General features: G+C 31.9%; 1 protein-coding gene across 2 annotated transcripts in view; it reads right to left on the bottom strand.

Annotated features, from left to right (window-relative positions):
• LOC127707914 (annexin A5-like) overlaps positions 1 to 13,119 on the bottom strand; it is a 152,960-nt gene that overhangs the window by 24,040 nt on the left and 115,801 nt on the right. Inside the window, exon 1 of one of the 2 annotated variants that reach the window (XM_052212674.1) lies at positions 12,995 to 13,052. The exons of the other annotated variant lie outside the window; for it this stretch is intronic. The gene's annotated coding sequence lies outside the window, so the exon portion shown is untranslated. Of the gene's footprint in view, positions 1 to 12,994; positions 13,053 to 13,119 lie in introns of those variants that run through there. 2 annotated transcript variants of the gene reach the window in all.

The following is a 13,119-nucleotide window of genomic DNA, read 5'->3' as shown; positions in this document are numbered from 1 at the left end:
GAATAAAACCCCATAACTCGGAAACGTAAAATCTAAAATTTATATAAAACGAAAGGGAGCTCACGTCAATAGATATTAACAATTCACCAAAGTTTTATGCAAATTGGTTACAGCATTTTTGAGTTAATGTCCGACATGTTGACGACGGACAGACTGACGGACAGACGGAAGGACGGACGGACAGATGGACAACAGTATACCATAATACGTCCCGTAAACGGGCGTATAAAAATCAGTTGAAAAAGGCTGAACTCATCAGATGGATACAAAGAAAAACATCAACAAAAACACAGACAGGACATGGCAGGGTATATATCCATCCCTCATCCCTAACAACAAAAAAAGACACAAAGCACAGTAACCATTCCATTCAAATATAGGCATGATACATAAACTTGATGTATCATTTCAACACGAGTTCCCACACATGCAGACGTAATTGATTCTTATAATAGTCATAAATTAAAAAATTGTTTAATGTTCATTTATGGAAATTCATATGACAATGTATGAAAGGCGAGGTGTAGCAGAGAGAGACTCATAATATTTAAGTAGGACTGGTTTAGAAAACTGGTGTCTTAAGACATGTAAGATAATAACCAGTAAATTACAAACTAACAGAAAATTTTAATTTACATATGGTGGTAAGAATACATGTTGAAACAGAAAGATATAAAAATATATGTTTAGATAAAAGGTTGTGTTTTAATTGTATTGCAATTGAAAATGAAAAACATGTATTATTGTAATGTCTAATATATACACAGATTTATGTGATGCTTTTTTAATCATGCTAGTTTTTATGCCCCAGCCTTCATTGGAGGGGGCATTAACAGTCAAGGATATAACTCTATAGGGTTATTAGAGAAACATAACATACATTTGTTATTGTGGACTAAAAATCAAAGAACTGTGATAACATATGTATGTTACATGTTTCAAAGGGACAATATACATCATTAGTTTTGTTAAAATGTATACAAGTTCTATTGATATTACTATTGTCTTTATGTATACTTAACTATAGAAAGATATTATACAATTATAGCCTTTGTATGAGGTCGATACGAGGTTATATCGACCTAAGAGAAGCATATTGACTGAGGACGAAGTCCGAGGTCGATATGCTTCTCTGGGTCGATATAACCTCGTATTGACCTCAACCAAAGACTACAATTGTTATATTATTAATCAACAACTATTGCATGAACAATGTAAAATTGGGGATTTCTAGAATCTATTTTTAGTAACATGCTGTATGCCCTGTGCAATATGCTGTTTTTGACCTACAAAAAGCTAAACACAACAGTATTGGCGTGCAAACTGAGCAAATACAAAATGTACATGTGATCAAGTTTTAACGAATCACAAATCCTTAAAAATATTTGATTAATAATATAACAATTCATAGTTTGCCAATCATGCATAGTACACCTATGTTATTACAGAAAAAATATGCCTGCAATAACTGAAGGGTGTTATTACAGCTTCTCTACATCACTCCAAAGCATTTGCTCAGACATACATCATGCTTAATTACAATGTATTTTAATTTATTGTAAGAAATAATGATCAGAGCATGTAATGAGGTTCTGTGCAAGCTTCCCAGTAATTCCCGTGTGTCTCATATAATAAGTTACATGCCTTTAATAACTTAGCCTTGTTATTACAGCTAAGTTTATCCCTTAAAAGCCTTGTCTCATTGAATTACCATGGTTAATGAAAAATGTATTCATTTAATTTGAAAATTAGTTATCAAGGCTATGCATTTAGTTTCTGCGCAAAGTTTCAAGAGTTCCTTAGAGTCCACTAAAAATTTAAATATTTATGATTTATTTTACAAATAACAAACACATGTTACTCAGGCCATAATCTTGCCGGCGAAATGACGATTTAAGTCGCCAAAGAATTTTGAAAATCGCTAAATCTCGCCGGCCGACTGACTTTATAGCGAAGTCAAATGGCTATCAAAATAGGTAAAAGGGAGACAACTTGTGATTGACAAATCTCACAGGTAAAAAAATGGTGCCTGACAAGGAAAAATCGAGATTTTCGAAACGACCCAGGACTAATACTGTCAGCGATCAAATTAAATAAATACAACGGTGACTTTGAACATCCTCGGATATAACATTCAAAACTATTCAAACGGAAAACTGACCGTCTGGTTAAGTTAGGGAGCTTCCATTTGATTTTGATGGGGGGGGGGGGGGGGGGGGGGGGGGGGGGGGCTAGGATGAAATTTGAAAAAAATAGGCAAGACAGGAGTTTTGAGTAAAAAAAAAGGCAGGATGAGATTATTTGCAAAAAAAAAAGGCAGGATGACAATTTATGTAAAAAAAAAGTCAGGATAAGCTAAAAAAAAAAAAAAGGCAGGACCTAATAGAGTGAAAAATAAAAAGGCAGGACCGAATAGAGGGAAAAATAAAAAGGCAGGACCAAATATTTCATCCTAGCACCCCATAAAAATCAAATGGTAGCTCCCTTATCATCGTACGATGATTTTCATCTGAGGATGTTGCATAATCACTCAGCTGATTTGTTTTATTTTTATTACTTACACGAGTCGATCAATTTTACTATTCGGTAGGTAAAGAGTGGGAATTAACGGTAGATTTATTAAATTGAAATATAAAAGGTAAAAAGACAGCTGATGGATAATGTGATTGCAAACGTACGACACTCGACCAGATTGTGATCAGCAGTGGATTTTTTCTCACGACCATTTCGTTGATATGGATGATATTTTTAAAAAATTTGTAAGGGTTCCGCGGAACCCAGTGTCTTGCCTACTTTTTGCTGTTAATCACAGGCTCAGCAAAAATGAGGAAAAAAATTAATAAAAATACTCCTCTCTATACTATCTTTTGATTGTAAGTAGCTTCTGTCCAAGTTTGGTAAAAATCCAGGATAGTTTATGAATCTAATAAATGTTTTAAAAACTTAAACTGCAGACTGTATGTAATGTTAACTGGAAGAAAAACTAAGTCCATTTATAAGTAAAATACGGAAAAAATGGAACAAAATTTCCTTCTAGATACTAGCTTTTAATCATAAACAAGCTTCTGTCTAAGTTTGGTACAAATCCAGGATAGTTTAAGAAAGTTGTTCAAATTTTAAAAACTTTAACCACAGAGTGAATGTAATGTTAACTGGCAGAAAAACTAAGTCCATTTATAAGTAAAATACGGAAAAAATGGATTTTTTTTTTTACAAAATTTACTTCTGGATACTAGCTTTTAATCATAAACAAGCTTCTGTCCAAGTTTGGTACAAATCCAGGATAGTTTAAGAAAGTTGTTAAAATTTTAAAATCTTTAACCACAGAGTGAATGTAATGTTAACTGGCAGAAAAACTAAGTCCATTTATAAGTAAAATACGGAAAAAATGGAATTTTTTTTACAAAATTTACTTCTGGATACTATCTTATGATCATAAACAAGCTTCTTTCCAAGTTTGGTAGAAATCCAGGATAGTTTAAGAAAGTTATTAAAATTTCAAAAACTTTAACCACAGAGTGAATGTAATGTTTCCTGGCAGAAAAACTAAGTCCATTTATAAGTAAAATACGGAAAAAATGGAATTTTTTTTTACAAAATTTACTTTTGAATATTATCTTATGATCATAAACAAGCTTCTGTCCAAGTTTGGTAGAAATCCAGGATAGTTTAAGAAAGTTATTAAAATTTCAAAAACTTTAACCACAGAGTGAATATTTGTGGCCGCCGCCGCCGACGACGACGCCGACGGAATGTAGGATCGCTATGTCTCGCTTTTTCGACAAAAGTCGAAGGCTCGACAAAAATGATAGAAATTAGCTCTTTATCGGATAAATAATATGCGATTGAAAGATATTTTCATTTATAGACTTGCAATTTTTAACGATAATCTCAATTTACAACTAACATAATGTCCTGGACATTCAATAATGTTTTACAAAATAATGACAAGTGGTGATATAAATTAAATTCCTAGTCATGTGAAATTCATCAGGTAAACTGGGAGTCATATTTTTTCTGTACTTTAAAAAAAAATTCGTAAGGGTTCCGCGGAACCCAGTGTCTCGCCTACTTTTTCTGTTAACCGCAGGCTCAACAAAAATGAGGAAGTAAATCAATAAAAATATTCCTCTTGATACTATCTTTTGATTGTAAGAAGCTTCTGTCCAAGTTTGGTAAAAATGCAGCATAGTTTATGAATCTAATAAATGTTTAAAAACTTTAACTGCAGACTGAATGTAATGTTAACTGGAAGAAAACAAAATTTCCTTCAAAATACAAGCATTTGATCATAAACGAGCTTCTGTCCAAGTTTGGTAAAAATCCAGGATAGTTTATGAATCTAATAAATGTTTTAAAAACTTAAACTGCAGACTGTATGTAATGTTAACTGGAAGAAAATCTAAGTCCATTTAAAAGTAAAATACGGAAAAAATGGATTTATTTTTTTACAAAATTTCCTTCTAGATACTAGCTTTTGATCATAAACAAGCTTCTGTCCAAGTTTGTTACAAATCCAAAATAGTATTAGAAAGTTATTAAAATTTTAAAAACTTTAACCACAGAGTGAATGTGTTGTTTCCTAGCAGAAAATCTAAGTCCATTTAAACGTAAAATAAGGAAAAAATGGATTTTTTTTTTTACAAAAATTCCTTCTAGATACTATCTTATGATCATAAACAAGCTTCTGTCCAAGTTTTGTAGAAACCCAGGATAGTTTAAGAAAGTTATTACAATTTTAAAAACTTTAACCACAGAGTGAATGTAATATTTCCCGGCAGAAAAACTAAGTCCATTTATAAGTAAAATACGGAAAAAATGGAATTTTATTTTTACAAAATTTACTTCTGGATACTATCTTATGATCATAAACAAGCTTCTGTCCAAGTTTGGTAGAAACCCAGGATAGTTTAAGAAAGTTATTAAAATTTTAAAAACTTTAACCACAGAGTGAATGTAATATTTCCCGGCAGAAAAACTAAGTCCATTTATAAGTAAAATACGGAAAAAATGGAATTTTATTTTTACAAAATTTACTTCTGGATACTATCTTATGATCATAAACAAGCTTCTGTCCAAGTTTGGTAGAAATCCAGGATAGTTTAAGAAAGTTATTAAAATTTCAAAAACTTTAACCACAGAGTGAATATTTGTGGACGCCGCCGACGACGACGACGACGCCGCCGACGGAATGTAGGATCGCTATGTCTCGCTTTTTCGACTAAAGTCGAAGGCTCGACAAAAAATTGAGGCAGATGCACATGAATTTAATGCATCATAATCTTGATAATATTACTAGGCTACTCCCTCATGTCCCAATCTACAAATTTTTATTAGTCTAAGAACACAATGGTATCAATAAATAAATAACAACTATATATTGTCTAAACATTTTTATTAAGAACTTTCTATATATACATTGTGTACAATAACATGAAAAAACTGCAAGTATCTTTTATTGAATATAAAACAATTTCCTTAGTGATAAGCATGAAAACACGATGCAACCGAAACGGTAATGGAATCTCACTTCTCCAAGAAATTGACCACTTCTCCCTTCTCTCTCATGGAAGGAGAAGTCACTTCTCCCTCTTCAAAATCCTAGATTAGGCCTTGGTTACTACAGATTTAGAAAATTTAAGGATTAAACAGTAGACAACTCATGAAAGTATCTGTAATAACACATGCAAGATATTTTCTGTAATAACCCAATAGAGTTATATCCCTGACTGATTAAGTGTTACCCTTGTCCGTCCGTGAGTTCAAATGCGCAGATGCGCTTGACTTCAATCTTAATTGACTAAGATCATCAGTTTTCCTACAAAGGTCGCGGTTCTCTCTGGGCACTCAGGCTTAATCCAACAATAAAAACTTCCCACCTCAAAAAAGCACAATAGTGCTGAAAGTAGCATTAGACATTAATCATGTATGATGAAGAAAAACTTATATTTATGTTTAATAATGATGATATGTGCAATTTGATACTGCCAAAATCTGCCACAATATAATATTATAAAAAAGAAAGTTATTTCCATAAGTTTTATGTATTTTAATCAGTCTCTCATTACTCTTTTTAAAGTGGCTTCTGTATATTGGACACATATATTTATTTATATGTCTATTTTTTTTATATATATGTACATCAGTAAATTATTTGTCTTGTCTTGTCTACATGTATATATACTAAAACCAAAAACTAATCAACATGACACAACATGTACTCTCAATTATCAATAGCAAAATAAAAAAATATTTAATAAGTGTTACATTTCAAAGTCTTTTTAAGTTGAGCAAACTGTGACATTTCAGGTACTGGTCACAGCATACATGTAGATAAAAATTAATTAATCAAAAGTTGATTTAAAACTTTACAAGAAACGTGTACAAACATAAAGTTTTCTTTAAAAAAAACCAACATATTTTAGCATCAATTACTTAAACATGTTTTAAAATGTTTTGGTCCACCAAATAAACACTTTATATTTAAATAAATGCTCAATTATGACAATTTCAATAGTCTAAGGGATGTTTATAAGCAATGATTTTATTATACACACATTAATTGTATATTAAACAAATCCTTGGTCTACAGTCATTTGATCCTTTAAATTAAACAAAAAAAGAGGAATATGTTTTATACATTTGAATAATAATTAAGTTTTCCTATAATACATGTGTATAAAAACTTTCTCCCAATTTGAAAACAAAATCCTTTATTGTAAACAAATCTTCAGAAATGTATTGCTACTGATTATATTGTCTTCATGTAATCTAATTCACTGACAGCTTTTTCACATGCAGTGTAAGCTATGTGAGTCTATGTGAATCTTCAACAATGGATACTCTCCATCTTTGTGGACTAGAATAGAATTCATGACAAAAATCTCTTCTTTGTTGATCTAATCTTGCTGATCATTTTTGCTTATTTAAGTTTCTATCTATCTAATATATTTTTTCCAGATAGTAGGCAACAACGCAAAAAAAAATGATAAAAATCGTTATTAAAGGGAACAACTCCAATAAGGGGTCATCAGACGATATAAACCATTATGACCAGGTTAGCAAAAAATCATCACTTTATTATCTCTGAAGGTTACTTCTGAAGAGCTCCATGCTTCTGTTGATTGTTTATGAAGGTCATAAATCATGATTTGGCGAACTTTGGTAACAAAACCAATCAAAGTACTGAAGTACTGAACATCGGATGACCGCAGGTTCTTGTGGATGGTCAAAAGCACATGTCACAGAAACAGATCACATCTCTATACCTGAAACTGAGGTTAATTTACAGAGATTTTTTTTCTTATACAAGTTCGTGCTTGGATGATGAATAAATGACAGGAAATTCAACCTCACCGTAATAACTATTATATTGTAGTGATACAAATCAGTATACCTTAGACTATTATACTAATATAATAATAGTTCCAGAGAATACACTGGTTTGTTGTTATATATTATATTAATATTACGGTTGCATGTATATATAATTTTCATCTATATGTATATCATACTATTCTACTATTAGTATAGTGTAATGCAAGTGCATGGTGGACACTCTTCTGTAATAAAAAAATCAAAGTCTTAAAGGCTGTAAAAGCAATTGCTGCCATGTTAATGTTTTGTGGACTTTTATTTTTCATCCATATATATAAGAATTAAACCTGACAGGACAGGAGTGTTGACTAGTGAGAAGCAAGACGGTTTTAACTTTATATCAATATAAGACTTTAGCAGGAAATCATTTTAAATATGTTTTATATTTTACAAGGAGACAACAAGTTTACCAGGCTAAAGTTGGGGTTAATTATACATGTGCTGAAACATATAACTGAAAAAAAAAATCATTATGGACTATCCCCTGGTAGTGTTTGTAACTGGGCAATTATTTCCTTTATTGATTTAATTTTAAACATTTTCATAATTAATTTAAATTAACCATTCAGTTAAAACATTTCAACTTTCCAGACGCAAATGTTGAAAAACGGGACAGAAATAAAATATCTTACAAGACATAAACATGTAAAAAATAAATATATATTTCAGCTTACTAAAAATATTTTCATAATGTTACTTTGACATTATTCTTTAAAACTAAGTCCCAAACATAATTGCTCAGTTGACATGTGTCATCCTCATGCGATACGAGATAACTATAATTCTCATGCAATCCCGAAAAGGGGGGTCATCACAAACAAACATGACATTAAATTGTCATTATACGAACTAGAACAAACAGCTCTATGTTGCTTTGATATTTATCAATTTTCAGGAAACATGTGAAATAAATTTCAGGTCCATTTCATTATAGTGCCTAACAAGATTGCGTGAGGTAGACGAAATTGACCTTAAAACGATCGTATTGTCTTTTGATGTCCAAAAATAGGCAGATCGGACATATAAGGACTTTATCTAATGACTACATAAATTTGGGATTTATCATTATTATAATATTCTAATGAAACTGAAAATTGTATTTTTTTTTAGGATAAACAACAATTTTACCTGGCGTAGCCGTTCATAAATGTTTTTCTGCATTTATCTTCGAAAAATGGCGTATTTAATGGAATAGAACGTTAATACAGTAAACTTTCTCTTTTTTCTCCGCAATAGGCTATCAAAAATAATTTATCTAATGTGTATGTGGAAAATTATGTGAAAAGATAAAAAGTGGCAATTGTTACCTTTCATACCTTAAGTTTCGTTCATCTGATTCTGACCAATGCTTATATACTAAATATCTATTTATATGCCGCTATTATTGTTGTTGTTACCAATTATGTAAATCAATTGTATCTGATTTTATGCCCTTTATGGGCCCTGTAATTTGGGAAATAAAAAAAAAATCTATTCATTGATAAAACGTAATATGGACTGGTCCAGTGTCCAGTTTGCAGGTCATTTAATTTTCTGTACACATTCATGCACGCTCTGATTTAATCAATATACTCGTACGAAAAAGCATGAACAGTTTGAATAATCTAATAATAACTTAATCCAATCAAATTGCATAAGATTCAATAACAATGTCAAGTCCACATCATAATGAGTAATAGAGGTAAACTGGGTAGGGAGAAAATGACAGATATTTCAAGTTAATATTTATGCAATAACGAATTAAAATTTGTCAACCAAAAGTTTTGCTACAATTTCAAAAACATGTCGTTCTGTATGGGTATAGTTTTCGTATCTTTCATTAGCGTATTTAAGGCTATAAAAAGTTTGGGCTTCAAAAGTTCACACAATTATTGACTTTATACAGAAAATTCGTCCTTGTAAAACATTTAATAGTTCACAAATATACGCGATTTTAAAGTAAAATTATTTCTTAAAACACTGCAAAAAATTTCATTCATATTGATAAAGTGGTATCGTCATAAAGTGCGTTGAAATGAACAGTGGTATAGCAAACATCGAATTCCCTCACAAAATGTTATCACACACTACAGTAAGGGGAGTCAGTTAAGTTTGTCTATTTTTAGATACTATACAGGTAATCTTTTGACAACCTGTGTGACCTGTGTAGTGGTTTTGATTTTACGATAAATTCATGAATGAACGATAATTTTATGAATGAACATGAGCACCTGCCCTCTTTCTTAAACACCTATTAAACATATAAAACCGTATTTAATAAGGAGATAATTCAGTCAAATTTTCAGTACTAAATCAACAACTGAAATGATTCCATTTTTTGATGAAACATCGTACGAACGGAGAACGGAATCGCAGGTATAAAAATGCACTTTTTTCCCTTGTAATGACCGCGGATCTATAATTTTTATAGATCGGTTGAAATCCCAAAACTAATTTGCATAATGGAAATTTAGGCGATAGCAATACATCGGAGTGACCTCAAGGTCATCCTCTGTAAAAATGATAATTTGTCTATCAATAAAAGGTAAACACCATTAGTGATTACAAAATAATTGATAAAACCCAGGAACTGAGTTCAAAATTTTGCCTGCATACCAAAATACTGGTCAGAAAAAAAAAACATTAACGGGTTGATACTGGTACAATATGCCAAATAGGGAACTATTCCGAAAATGAGTAACAATCCCTTATTTGAGTAATCATTTGGTAGTGTTAAAAACAAAATTTTCTTGACTGAGTTTTTTTACTTAAATGGCATATATATATATATTCATAATAAACTGTTAACACAGAGATATGTCTCGCCTTTTTGTAATTTTGATATTAATGCAAATGTTGAAATTAAAATAGCAATACATTAACATGAAAGTAATGCAAATATTCAAAGTCAATGAACCATGACTGAAGGTACATATCTGAACAATCTCCATGGAAATGAGATGTGCCAATGCTAATACAACTGCATACCAAATACCATTGACTTACCATAAGTGGTTCCCTTTAAACAAACCTAAACACAAACATTAACTTGTAAACTTTGTAAAAGTTTCAGAGTCAATGAACCATGATAAGGGGGTGGGGCTATATAATCTCCATGGAAACGAGACTTGCAAATGCCAATAAATTTGCAAACCAAATATCATTGACTTAACATTAGCAGTTCATCTTAAACTGACCCAATCACAAACTAATACATGTAAACTAAGCAAAAGTTTCAAAGTCAACAGACCATGACTGAGGGGGCAGGGCCAAATAATCTCAATGGTAATGAGATGTGCCAATGCTAATACAACTGCATACCAAATATCATTGACCTACCACTAGTGGTTCACCATAAACTAGACTTAATCACAAACTAATACATTGTTGACGCCGCCGCCTGAAACAGCATACCTATGTCTCCCTTTTTGACTCCGTTAAGGTGAGACAAAAAATGCAGCAAATTTCCCAATGAATGAATAGCCCTAACCTGATTTACTGAGAAGTTACAAGCCTATAAAGACTTTGAAAAATTGACTATTAATTTCAAAGACTAGTAGTACTAACTTTTTAAAAACTCAAAATTAAAAATGGTTCTTTGGAAGAAGTTGTTTCATTTTCTATAAATTTGTAACTTTTTAAGTAAAAAGACCCAGTTAAGAAAATTTCATTTTTAGCATTATCAAATGATTACTCAAATGAAGGATTGTTACTCATTTGGGGAATAGTTCCCTATTTGGTGGGTTGTACCCAACCTGTTTAATACTTTAAAAAGGTATTGAATAAAGCTACAACCACAAACACTTCATTATCTCTTTAAAAAACATACCAATATAAGAGTAAATGTATACTTTTTCATTGACAAGTGTCTCCATGTCTAGCTGACTTCTTGATAGTTGGGGTAAAAAAAGAAGCAGAAGATTCCCTGAGGAAAAATCAAAAGTCATAAAAGAGAGACAGACAAACCGAAATCATTTAAAACCTAGATGTGTTGGAACAACACAAATGGCCCGCTCGCAAAAATAGAAATTTTCAAAGTCCAAAGCCTGTTATTTCCACAAATATTAGCAGAACAGAACCAAACGTGAACTTGATCGGTTACTTGTCATAGTAGACTCAAGTACTAAAAATCAGCTCAATATGTGAAAGTTGTAAGAACAAAAGTCCCTAAAACTGTTAATTATTTTCACGAAATTTTCAAAGTCGATGTCTGTAATTTCGGGAAAACTTAGCAAAGCGGATTTAAACATAAACTTGATCTGTAACTCATCATAGAAGACTCTCATACTAAAAATTAGCCCAATATGTGAAGGCGTTTAGAAAAAAAGTCCATGTGATACATGTAGTTCGTTGTGGAATGACGGACAAGGGTAAAACTATATGTCTCGACCACTTATTATACACCTTATCACTATTTAGTCCAATTTGGATGAAATAGTCACTAAGACAACTTCCTGTTGAGGTCAAGTGACGCAAGAACAAAGATCATCAGTAATGAGTTGAGGGCGGAAAATGTGTAGAAAGTAAACATTTTGAACTTTGTACAGTTAAGGATCCAACTTTTAAAAGGCAAATTTAGGTGAGAAAAATGCTTTGTTTTAAGTGTTTACAATGATTTAAACATAACTCTTTCAAATTTTTTATGCACAGTAATTTGTTTAAACAGGGCCCCTGGATAGCTTGCTTGAGTTATGTAATTTTAGAACTTTTCCGGATTGGAATATATAGCGATAAGGTGAATTAAAGTGATGGGGCCATAAAAAACAAAAAGACAAACAAATTACTACACAACAAAACATAAAAACTGTGTAACATGGTCATGAGCACCACCAAAAATTTGGGTGATTTCAGAGGGGGTCTCATTGGGGGGGTTCTGATCCCGGATCCTGCTTACTGTTTTGTCAGATGCCTGTATCCCGCTTACACTATGTACGTAAGCAATTCTCATTTTTTGGTAATTTCCTGTGTCCCGCTAGACTTCATTTCCCGTTTTCACGGCACAATAATTTGACTTTCACATGTCACGCTTACAAAAAATCGGCAATCCTAGGTCACCTTAGACCCCAATGAGACCCGCTTCAGATTTAGCCCATTTATTATAAATAGTTTATATATAACATTTTTTTAAAAAAAATTATACCCCTGGCCCTTCTATCCACAATCTGTTTTGGATAGTAGGGGTGTAGTCAGTCCAAATGATAATAACTTCTTGAAAGGCTAGTTTATTTTTTATGTGAGGCCTCCATGGAAGTGTCACATAAATAAATAAAATACCCTTTCATTTCAAGATATCATAATTATTTGGTCTGGGTGGGGAATTTGTTTTAAATTTAATGCACCTAAACAATTAATGGGCTATACATCTGACATGTAGTTAAGTCTCTTTGATATTTTACCTTTTTTTCAAAAAGTTATTTGTGTATATTTTGGTAATACAATGTTAACAAAAATAAGTTGGAAGCACTTGTCGTCAGAAGTTCAGTGTCGAGTCCTTAGCAACACGCTGCAAGTTAAAACGGTAGACGAAGACATCAGGCTCTTTTGTAGTGCCTTTAAAGTGCAATGACAAAAGAATTAATTACAGATGACAAGACACGTCAGAAATAATTTTGGATTTACTGCGATTTGTGAAATTTACCTTTTGTTGGAAAATGCTGCTATGCCACACAGTTCTGTTCGGTCTAATTTGAAGCGTCTAAGTGACCCGGATTGAGGGTCAACAGCTGCTTAAGGACAGACTCAAAACCTACGGTGTCTTTTGAG

Source organism: Mytilus californianus, unplaced genomic scaffold (assembly GCF_021869535.1).
Source record: "Mytilus californianus isolate M0D057914Y unplaced genomic scaffold, xbMytCali1.0.p SCAF_7, whole genome shotgun sequence".
NCBI lineage: Eukaryota > Metazoa > Mollusca > Bivalvia > Mytilida > Mytilidae > Mytilus > Mytilus californianus.
Note: the sequence above shows the minus strand (reverse complement) of the source record. Positions and strands in the feature narration are given on the sequence as shown.